Genomic DNA, 10,933 nt, shown 5'->3' on the forward strand with positions numbered 1-10,933 from the left:
ACGAGAGGAGACGCGCAGTGGTTGCGCCCCCCCCCCAACGCGGTTCCATGCATCAGAGGTGCTGCCGGAGTTTGTTGTCTGGTCGGAGGATCCGGCTGGCAGCTGGCTCCAGCTCCCCTGCTTCTTTGCTGACGAGCTGCCGGACTCCTGCCCAGGCGGGCTCTGGCTGCAGGCAGACGGTTGCTGCAGCCGGGCTTCTTGGGTCGCGGTCGAGGTCTCCATCGCGGGCAACATAGCTCTGTCCCACGGTTGGCAGACGTTTGCCCGCGCGCGCGGCCTGGGCAAGCGGTGCACCCTCCACTTCAAGTTCGACGGCGACGCGGCCCTCTACGTGAGGGTGTTCGGGGAAGACGGTTGCCGCGCCGGATGCTACCCTGAGGTGAATGACGGCGAGGAGGTGCTTGGCCTTGGCAATGGCCGGGGCGAGGTGGGGGCGAGCCCACCGGCCGCGCCTCGTCCGGCTACAGTGGCTCCTCCCTTGGCGATAGTTCCAGCAGCGGCGGCTTTGACCAGCCGCCGCACCCGCTTCGAAGGCGGTAGCAAGTCGTCTCGTCGCCGCGCGTCGGTGAAGCGCGAGGTGGGGTCCGACTAGAACCAGGACGTCGCCAAGGCCCTGCCTCCGTCGGCTGCTGCAGGGGCGCACGTCGCTTTTGTTATGTTCTTCTTTTTCTTCCTGCATCGAAATGAAACCAGCATGGGCCCGGAGGGGCGTGTATCGAATCATAACCTATTAACCATTATGCTATGCTTGTTGTTTTAGTGTCGTGTTGCTATTCTGAGCAAAGATAACTTAGCTTGGTGCATTTGGGGCGCCCTCCTCATTACAAGGCGTTTATTCCCTTATGTCCATCTTGACCGAGTGGTCTGCGATTGCTCATGAACTGCAAGAAATTCGTTAGGGAGTTCGCTAGGAGATTTGTCATTCACCCAAGCCTTGGCCTGGCACTTTGCATCGCGGTACCCGAGGGGCACGGACTAGGAGAGACGCACCAGTTTCCGGGCTCGAACGAGGGTGGCTCGCGAGAAAGCAGAGAGAAGAAAAACGCTCGCGAGGGCACCTGCCTAGCCCCCTCGCGAGATATGCGAGAGAGAGAACACGAGCAAACCAGAGTCGGAAAATGCGGTAAAAGGCGAGGGAGCCGAATCAGTAAGGAACACCAGAAGCAAACTTCGATTAAGGAAAAGCGAGCCAACTACGGAAAGCAAATGAAAAGCCGCGTCCGGCACCTAGTCTAGTCTTCAAGTCTTCTCACCAACGCGGAGCTAAGTGCTGCCACTAGGCGTGGGAGGGAGCCCCAGGGCCTGAGGCCGGCGCTCCTGAGACTCCGGGGCATGTACAACCCCACTCATTATTACGTGAGAGTGTCACGGGCGGCGATTCTTCACAGGCACCGGGCCTTCTTCACAGGCTCTGGGCCTTTCACAGGCTCCGGGCCTTGCTTCATGGGTAGAACTTCCGGAGGTGCTGGATGTTCCAGGCGTTTTGGATGGGTATCCCATCCTGTGTCTCCAGGCGCACGGCGCCAGGCCTGGAGATGTGGACGACCTTGAACAGGCCCTCCCACATGGGTGAAAGCTTATGCAGCCCTTCCCTGGAGAGGACCCGCCTCAGGACGAGGTCACCCGTCTCGAGCGTCCTGGAGCGGATGTTGCAGCAGTGGTATCACCGCAGTGCTTGCTGGTACCTTGCCGCCCTCAGTGCAGCTTCGTGACGACGCTCCTCCCCCAACACGAGGTCCATCCCCCGCGTGGCGTCCTGCTGCGTTTCATCGAACGCCAGGACCCGTGCGGAGCGATGCTTGACCTCGTGAGGAAGGACTGCTTCAGCTACGTAGACAAGGAAGAATGGGGTCTCGCCCGTTGGCTTGGTGGCGGTGGTGCGGATGGACCACAACACGGACTGGAGCTCGTCATGCCAGCCCCTGCCGCGGGCCTCGAGCTTCTTCTTGAAGGTCCTGGTCTTGAGGCCCCTCAGGACCTCCGTGTTGGCGCGTTCAGCTTGACCATTGCTCCTGGGGTGCGCCACCGAAGCGTAGCAAATCTGCGTTCCAAGGTTAGCACAGTAGGTTTTGAAGAGGTTACTGGTGAACTGCGAACCGTTATTGGTGATGATGCGGTTGGGGACTCCGAAACGGCTCACGATGCCCCTGATGAACTTGACCGCGGATCCGGCTGGGATGGTGCGAACAGCTTCCACTTCCGCCCACTTGGTGAACTTGTCGATGGCGACATATAGGTAGCGGTAGCCCCCTGGCGCCCGAGGGAAAGGGCCCAAGATATCCAGCCCCCAGACTGCAAACGGCCACGTGAGTGGGATGGTCTGGAGGCCCTGAGCCGGCAGATGAATCTGCTTGGCGTGGAACTGGCAGGCTTCGCAAGACTTCACCAGCTTAGCCGCGTCGTTGAGCGCAGTGGGCCAGTAAAACCCACTACGGAATACTTTGCTGACGAGGGTCCGTGATGACGAGTGGTGCCCGCAGTCCCCACCATGAATGTCAGTTAGCAGCTCCTTCCCCTGGTCCCTGGAAATGCAGCGCAGAGTAACGTCGTTCAGTCGCCTTCTGTACAAACTCCCCGTCCTGGATACAGTATGACGTGGCCTGTCGGGCCACGCGCTCTGCGTCCTCTTCCTTCTCCGGCAGCGTCCCTTGCATCAGGTACTCCTTGAATTCCTTGGTCCAGCATTCCTCCTGGGGCTCGAGCGCCAAGAGCAGGCGAGCTCCTGAGGTCGGGCCGTAGGCTGGGGCTCCTGAGGCCTGACTGCTTTCGGGAATTTCGGCGACGTTGTCCTGCTGAGCTTGATCTTTCGCTGCTGAGGCTTTTGCGGCGCCTTCTGACCCTACAGTACTTCAGCTATAGCTTGGCGCAGCGCACCCTTGGCTTGACGCTCCTCTCGAACCGCCACCAGCGCTGCGCTGGCGCAGTACGGGGTGGCGGCAAGGTAGAGCACCAGGGGCTCGAGAGGTCATGGTGCCACCATCACCGGAGGGCTGGTCGGGTATTTCTTGAGGTCTTGGAAGGCTCGGTTGGCCTCCGGGGTCCACTCGAACGGGCCCTTCTTCTTCATGAGCTTGAAGAAGGGTAAGGCGCACTCTCCCAGCTTGGAGATGAAGTGCCCCAACGCAGTCACCCGTCCCGCCAGCTTCTGCATCTCTTTGAGGGTCTGCAGTGGGCTCATGTCCTCGATGGCCTTGATCTTCTCCGGGTTCGCCTCGATCCCCCTGTGGGACACGAGGAATCCCAGCAGCTTGCCGGAAGGGACGTCGAACACACACTTCTCCGGGTTAAGCCGCAAGTTCACCTGGCGCAGGCTCTCGAAGGTCTCCTCCAAGTCTTGAATCAAGGTTCTTGCCTCCCGAGACTTCACCACTATGTCGTCGACGTAGGCCTCTGTGTTTCTCCCGAGCTGCCGCCCCAAGGCGATGTGCATCAGCCGCTGAAAGGTCGCGGCCGCGTTGCGCAGCCCGAAGGGCATGCAGGTGTAGCAGTACACCCCACACGGGGTCAGGAAGGTTGTCTTCTCTACATCTTCCACCGCCATCTTGATCTGGTGATACCCTGAGAACGCATCCAGGAAGCTCAACAGGTCGCACTCGGCAGTGGAGTCAACGATCTGATCAATTCGTGGGAGCGGGAACGGATCTTGGGGGCAGGCTTTGTTAAGGTTGGTGAAGTCGACACACATCCGTTCCTTCCCGCCGTTCTTCGGCACTACGACGGGGTTCGCCATCCATGTGGGATACCGAACCTCGCGAATGGCACCCTTCGCCTCCAGCTTGCGGGTCTCCTGGACGATGAAGGCTTGCTTCTCCGTGGATTGCCGCCTCGCTCGTTGCTTGACAGGGCGCATGTTGGGGCACACCCTTAAGTGATGCTAAATCCCCTCTCTCGGAACCCCCACCAGCTGATTGGGCTCCCATGCGAATATATCCTTGTTTGCGCGTAAGAACTTCACCAACGCCCCTTCTTGGATGGAATCGAGGCCGGCACCTATGGTGAAGGTGGCTCCTGAGGACCCGTCCTCGTCGACCGGCGCCTACTTGGTTTCTGCCTTGTCTTGGGTGAACAGCTGCTTCTTCTTGGTAGGCGCGGCCTCCTTGGCCTCGGGGGTATCGGCGTCAGCGGGCTGCGCCGCCGCTGCGGTCTTGAAGGCAAGCTTGAGTGCCTTCACGGCCTCCTTGGTGTCCCCCTTGATGGTGAGGACACCTTTGCTTCCAGGCATCTTCATGAGGTTATAAGTCGGATGAGTCGCTGCCATGAACTGGGCCAGAGCTGTGTACCCGAGGATAGCGTTGTACGGGAGGCTGATGCGGGCGATGTCGAAGTCGACCAGCTCGGTGCGGTAGTTGTCGCGCGTGCCGAAGGTGACGGGGAGGTGGATCTGTCCCAGAGAGCGGGCAATGGCGCCACCCACTCCTGAGATAGGCTTGCTGAGACTGAGCCGCTCGAGTGGCACATCGAGGAGGCTGAAGGCCTCTACGGAGAGCAAGTTGAGGCCTGCACCGCCATCGATGAGGGTCTTGGTAACAGCCACGTTGCAGATGGTGGGCGTGCAGAGCATTGGGAGCCTGCCCGAGCCGGTGGTAGAGTTAGGGTGGTCTTCTGAGCCGAAAGTGAGGTCGGCCTCTGGCGCAGCCCAACCCGGCGGAGCCCCCGGGCGCTTGGAAGCGGCACCGATCTGACGGAGGAACGGCTTGATGTGGCGATCTGAAGGCGGCGCTTGAGAGCCGCCCAGCAGGGCCGCGACTGCGTGGTGTGCCGGCACCGCGTAGCAAGCAGTGAAGAGGTCGCGGAGTTCCCCCCAGGATGCCACCGTGGATCCAGGGAGGTTGAGCAGCCAGGCGCCTGGCTCGCCGGCGAGGGCCATGGGGAACCAGTTGGCCATGACCTTGTCGTTGCCCCCAGCCTCGAGGACGGCCTCCTCGTACGCCAGCAGGAACGCTGACGAGTCCGCCGCGCCGTCGTAGCGTGGCGGCATCTCCAGCCTGAACTTGGGTGGCCATCGCACCTGCCGAAGGGCGGGGGCCAGGGCTCGGAGCCCCCTGGCCCCGTCGTCAGCACCGGCCGTTGGAGCCGGTGGCGGGGCGCCTGCCATGAGGGCGAAGTGCAGATCGACGGAGGAGAAGCTACGACGCACCCCTACCTGGCGCGCCAAGTGTCGGATCTGGGGTTCCGGCAAAACCCTTAAGGTTCGAACTCTGGGGTGCGCGCGAAGTTCTTTCCCCCTCTACCGATCTACGCCCTAACTCGCTAAAATCTCGCGGACGAACTCGACGAACTCGCAACACAGAAAGACACGAGATTTATACTGGTTCGGGCCACCATTGTGGTGTAATACCCTACTCCAGTGTGGTGGTGGTGATGGTGGAGCTCTTGGGCTGATGATGAACAGTACAAGGGGAAGAACAGCCTCCTGAGGTTGAGGTGTTCTTGTGCTTGGTGTGAGGCGAGGGGTTGGCTCTGAATGAGTTCTAGATGAGATGCCTCCTACGGTGATGGCTAGCTCTACTATATAGGCCATGATCCTCTCCCCAAATATTGAGCGGGAAGGGAGCCAACAACGGTGGGCAATTTGAAAGGGGACAGGTAGTACAAGCTATCGACAAAGGTGGTCTTCGCCTGCAAAAGGTTCTGGTGGTGACGCTGTCTTGGGCTTCATGGTGACCTCCGTCTTGCCGTCCTGTTGGTCTTGGTCTTGTTGCACCGATATGAAAACCTTTGCCTGATGGCTCGGTACCCCGCACCTGCACCTGCCTCCTTAGCACCAAAGAGGAAACAAGGACGCTGCGCGCGCTGGCGCCCGCCTGGGGTTGATCGTCACGGCTCACGTCACGCGAGCCTCGCGAGGTTTGCCCCGCCTTGATATCTCCGCTCCTCACGAGCCTGCTTGGAAAGGCCACTCCGGAAAAGGTCCTGCGTCGTCCGCCCCGCGAGGCTTGGCCCCCGGCGAGGCATAGCCACACTGTGAACCGCAGGCAGGCAAGTTTGGGGACCCCGTTCCAGAACGCCGACAGAGTAGGGGTACCCGACGCCCGCACGCGCCTCCTTCTGCCCTTCCGCTCCGGACGATGCCGCGTCCTGCAGCTCTACGGATAGTCCTCCACCCTGACCGACTTCTCTGAGTCTAATGCGATCCTGGTGGTGGCCGCGCCCTGCGAGAGTATGCTGCTGCTCAGCCCAGCGTCTTGCCGTGGCGGGCGCCTGTCGTCGGAGCTCTGGTTGTCGGTTCCAGAGTCGGGTGGTTCCACACAGGGGCGCCTATCCTGTTGTGCCACCAATCACTTAATTCGGCTCTCTCGAGCTGCCCGGCTCCGGCGGCGAAGATGATGGCGACGCCTAGGACACAACAGCCACATGGGATGAAACTTGCAGAGATGAAGAAGGCGGCGGTCGTTGGGAGGAGAAGATTGCCCGGAAGCTGGAGGACGTGCACCAGCTGCGGCTACTGGACAACCGCTACGTTTAGTGGCTCAGAGAATTGTTGGGCTACGAGAATCAATCGCTGATAAGAGGGCAGAGGCTGAGAAGATCAAGAGGGATCAGATATTGTGCTCAATTGTTGGTGGTCAGGACGTCAGGTAACAAATTTTTGGCACATTTTGCTTTCTGAATATTTGGAGGTTGTTTTATAGGCCTTTATAAGTGATTCTTAGATAAATGTATGACTATTTAAGTTGAGCTATCAAAATGTTTCAATTGGATATGTCACATGAATGAATTTATTTCCTCACTTGCATGAGATGGAGCCATCAAAGGGATATGACTCAGCATCACCACCTTCACTGTTTTGATCTCAGTTTGTCCAACTATGAGCCAACTGAAGTATGACACTAAATCGTCTGTTGTCTATTATCTACTCCCAGTGGTGTCCTGAAATTTTAACATACAACTACATTCAATATGTGCCCAATGGATATTTCGTGTGTGCACTAGCATCAGCACACTTAGGATGATTTATGTGTAAGTGGTTCAAACTAAAAATAATAATCTGCATACATAGCTTACTCTGGTTTCCCTCTCTATCTTGCTGGAACAACCCCGCTCGTGATTGGTGTTCCGGTGGTGCGCGTTGTGTTGGTCGTAATCGCCGGAAACCTCACTCAGCTTTGCCCATCTAGCCTGAGTTGGTCTTTAAGGCAATGCTTACTAATTTTATTTTGTGAAGTTTGCAGGAGTTATCTGAAGAAAGGACTCACTATCTGGTTAAATGTTCCATTAGATGCCCTTGCAAGAAGGATTGCTGCGCTGGGTTCAGCGTCACTGCCCCTCCTGCATCAACAATCTGGTGATCCATATGCAAAGGTAGGTAGCTACTGAGGCTCTTATCTATTTCTGCAATTTCAGTGTGGCATGCGAACAGAGCTAATAATGTGTTGTTTTCTTATGCAACCCTATGCAAAACTTACATCATTTTCTGAACAAAGAATAGGCTCATATGCTAATGCTGATGCCCGAGTTTCCCTTGAAAGTAGTTCAATAACACCAATATACATAATTCTGGTTTTCATTCCAGTGCTCTATGCTACTACAAAGATGTACACAGTTCACCGATATGATGCTTCTAGCTCCCTGTAAATACAATTATCCATAACGCAAACATTGCATTCAGAAATTGGCATAATGACTTGGCTAAGATGATCTTTTATACTATGTCTGTCTAGGATTTCTACCTTCCATTCTTGATATAGATGGGAGCTTTATTTTTGAGAAGGCCGTGGTTAGAACCTCATAGTAGGTTGTCGGCAAGATCAAGGCCTACCAGCCCCTTTGCACCGTGCTATATTGTGAGTCCTGAAAAGCCGTCTAGATAACAACAGCAGCATTGTGAATGAGGGACAAGAGTTTTCCAGTCCTCTTATTTGGAGGTTCACTTTGAAAGAGAACAGCTTGGTGTGGCACAACTATTTTGTACTATATCGCACAGCTATTGGGGATCGTTCTTTAGTCAAACAAATTTGTACTATATCGCACTTCAATTTAATTGGTGTGGCACAACTATTCATTTTAGGAGAGTCGAGACTTCTATCTCATAAGATATTCAATGGATATTATGTGAAACTATTCTACCTCGGTGTTTGTCCAGAAGAAACAAACTCATGTGAGTGATATTCAGTAGCCTTATAGTAGCTATTTGTGAGTGAGTTCGCCTGCATCCCTAATGTATATTGTGGCTTTCGCGGGTTCAGGAAGAGCTATTTTGTGTACATGAATTGCTATTGGCAGTGGACAGATTGTCTATGCAGAGTGCATAGAGAAAAATGTGAGTGGTTCAATTTTATGTGATGGGAATTTTCACAAGGCTCTTAAATTTTGGAGAGAAATAAGCCCATAAAGAATTCAGAACTGTGCTTGTTCACAGATTTGCTTTAGTGATTAGTAGTTGATTTGTTCTACAAAACAATTAGATTATAGGTTAACTTGTCTATATATTGCTTCACATTGTGTGTTTTAAGGTGAATTCAGTACAGATTGTGGTAGCTAGAGCAGGTGAATGTCCATGAACAGCATTGCTGCTAGCTACAAGCATCAAGTAATTGTATGAAGATTGCTTTGGTGTTGTGGTCTGATAAACATCAAACGTTTGTATGCCGATTGGTAACAGGCCGATTTAGAGTGGATAATCTACTGGTTTTGGGACTGACTTGAACAAGTAAAAATTTATGGGTAATCAAGGTAGATGCTCACCCAAAGGGCAACAAATTGGTTGTCATTTTTGCAGCAACCGGACAAAAGGTCCATTTTCAAAGCATTGTTTCAACTGGAATGGTCGATTTCTTTCTGCAGAATATAGTGCTGGTTTATGTGGATAAGATGTCTTGGTATTTTTGTTTAGTGAGAAATACATCTTCGTTCAACCTTTCATTTGTGTTTTCTGAACATAGGTCATGATTCTGAATGAAGAGAGTGAATCTCGAATAGTAAAGATGATATTGCGCCATATAACTACAGTGCAGTTATACTGGAGCAGGCAGGATCATCTTGGTGTAGTTATACTGTGCAATTTAGGTTCATCTATACTGCCTTCTAATCCTATAACTACTGGAACCTATGGCTACAGTGCAGTTATACTGAATCTATAACTATTGTGCAATGTAGGTTGATCTTTGTGCAGTTATACTACCTCCTAATCCAACCCTCACTTTGTTAATCCTGGAGCATGAAGGCATATTATGTAGTATGATCTGGAGCCCTTTCAGACTATGGAGAAGATTGAATCGTTTGTTGGCTCCAAGACCGTAATACATGTATTTATAGATGCTCTGTCCCGCCTTCAACTTGTGCCTCCTTTTGCTGTTTATTTGGTTATCATCTGGCAAAGTATGCTTGTTTGTTTGGTTTGCGACCAATATTTATGGCTGATGTACAGTTTCCGGTTATGTTTGGTTGCAATTTGTATGTGCTTCTTCTCTGAATTCATAGCGATAAGTTCTGTTCTCATTTGTGCTGGCTGTAGAATTACTTAAGATGGATTAAGAGTTGTTCCTTTCTATTTTGCATGAATTTATATTTGTTGGTTCATTGATTATCTATGAACTGAAATGATTCACTCTTGTCGATTGGAGGATAGCGCACAGAATGTAACCTCCCAAGTAGACTATCTCCAGCAGAGGAAAACTTCGGTCGAATCGACACGAAGTTCCACACCCAGGTGGGCGCCCCGGGGGTGGCGGTAGCGCAGTTGTCATCATCAGTGTCGATGTGGGGGCGTAGGAGGCACTGAGATAACGCCAATCGCCAGCCAGGAGCATTCGAGGAGTGGTACTCCGGCCGGCGCCAACACACCATCCCTCAGCCCGCTCTGCTCGGTGCCGGCCTTGCTGTCCGCGTCAGAGAGGCAACTGCAGGTCAGGACACGCCGGGAGATCGCCGCGCTCGGGCTGCAGCTGGGCAAGATGAGCATTACGTCCTGGGCCAGCAAGGAGGATCACATCCGTACCAAGACCGGAGAAGAGCGCCGGCAAAGAAGAGGAGGCGAAGGAGTTCGAAGATCGAGCTGCGACATGGGCAGAGTCCAAGAAGTGTAAACTCGCATAAAGGCACGAACAAAATTTCCACATATTTCTCATGGTTTTTGTGCCTAATTGTTTCACTCAAAAAACCGCATTTTCTTCTGAATCTTAGGTTGTTTTGGTCATGATGGCTGATATATCAATGGAAGGACGTGACGATACAGGAGTAGGGAACTGCCAGAAATCCAAACTCAAAGCCAAGATGAATGCAGAGGTCAGCAGCCATCTGAATTCCTTAACTTGTTGGACTGTCCAGACAAAACTATGAACAAATCTCAGCTGGCTGTAATTGTCCAAATTTTATTTCAGGTGCAGGCCGAGAAGGCGCGGGCAAAGAACAGCTTGACCAAGAGGCTGCCCACATTGAACCACAAGGTGGAGGGGAAGCAAGCGAGGTAAAGGCGAGGCGGAACCAGCGGGCATTTTGGTTGGCGCAACAGGTGGAGCGCATCCGGAAGCCCGGACGTGTGTTGTCCCGGTTCCGGTGCTGAAAACCAAACAAATTTCAGATTGCGTCTGAAATGCAATCTCATTGAATAAGCCTGAAGGTCAGGTTGCAGGCGGGGCGGATGCGAGTATGCGACTGCCCGGCAAACACTAAAGTGGGAGCCAGCCTTTTTGGCGGCCACCGCGGTTACCTGCCCCGCGCCACTTGACTTTTCGCGGACAACGCGACAGCCGCAGGAGTCAGCCAGCAACGTTCAGAACTGCAGAAGTGGATGTAGCGATGGCCTATTAATTCAGAACTGAATGTACCATGATCAAAACTCGCCTCTGCAGTCTTGAACCCGTCAGCTATGTGTAGATGAACAACCTCATCGCCCTGGGAGTTCAGAGATGGTGCATGCACCATGTGTAGATGAGACAGGGGTGGCGCCCACCATCACTACAAGTCCGCAAAACTATAATACGGTGCAGGGAGG

At 53.7% G+C, this 10,933-nt stretch overlaps 1 long non-coding RNA gene across 2 annotated transcripts; it reads left to right on the forward strand.

Annotated features, from left to right (window-relative positions):
- The first annotated feature begins 6,035 nt into the window (after positions 1-6,035).
- On the forward strand, positions 6,036-10,032 carry LOC109778486 (uncharacterized). 2 transcript variants are annotated; one of them, XR_005768736.3, is made up of 3 exons: positions 6,036-6,578; positions 7,166-7,302; positions 7,662-10,032. It is a non-coding gene; the product is annotated as an uncharacterized lncRNA (long non-coding RNA). The 2 variants fall into 2 exon arrangements; XR_006670378.2 differs by having other exon boundaries at positions 9,097-10,032.
- The last annotated feature ends 901 nt before the right edge of the window (positions 10,033-10,933 follow it).

The sequence above is a fragment of the Aegilops tauschii genome, chromosome 2 (genome assembly GCF_002575655.3).
Source record: "Aegilops tauschii subsp. strangulata cultivar AL8/78 chromosome 2, Aet v6.0, whole genome shotgun sequence".
NCBI lineage: Eukaryota > Viridiplantae > Streptophyta > Magnoliopsida > Poales > Poaceae > Aegilops > Aegilops tauschii.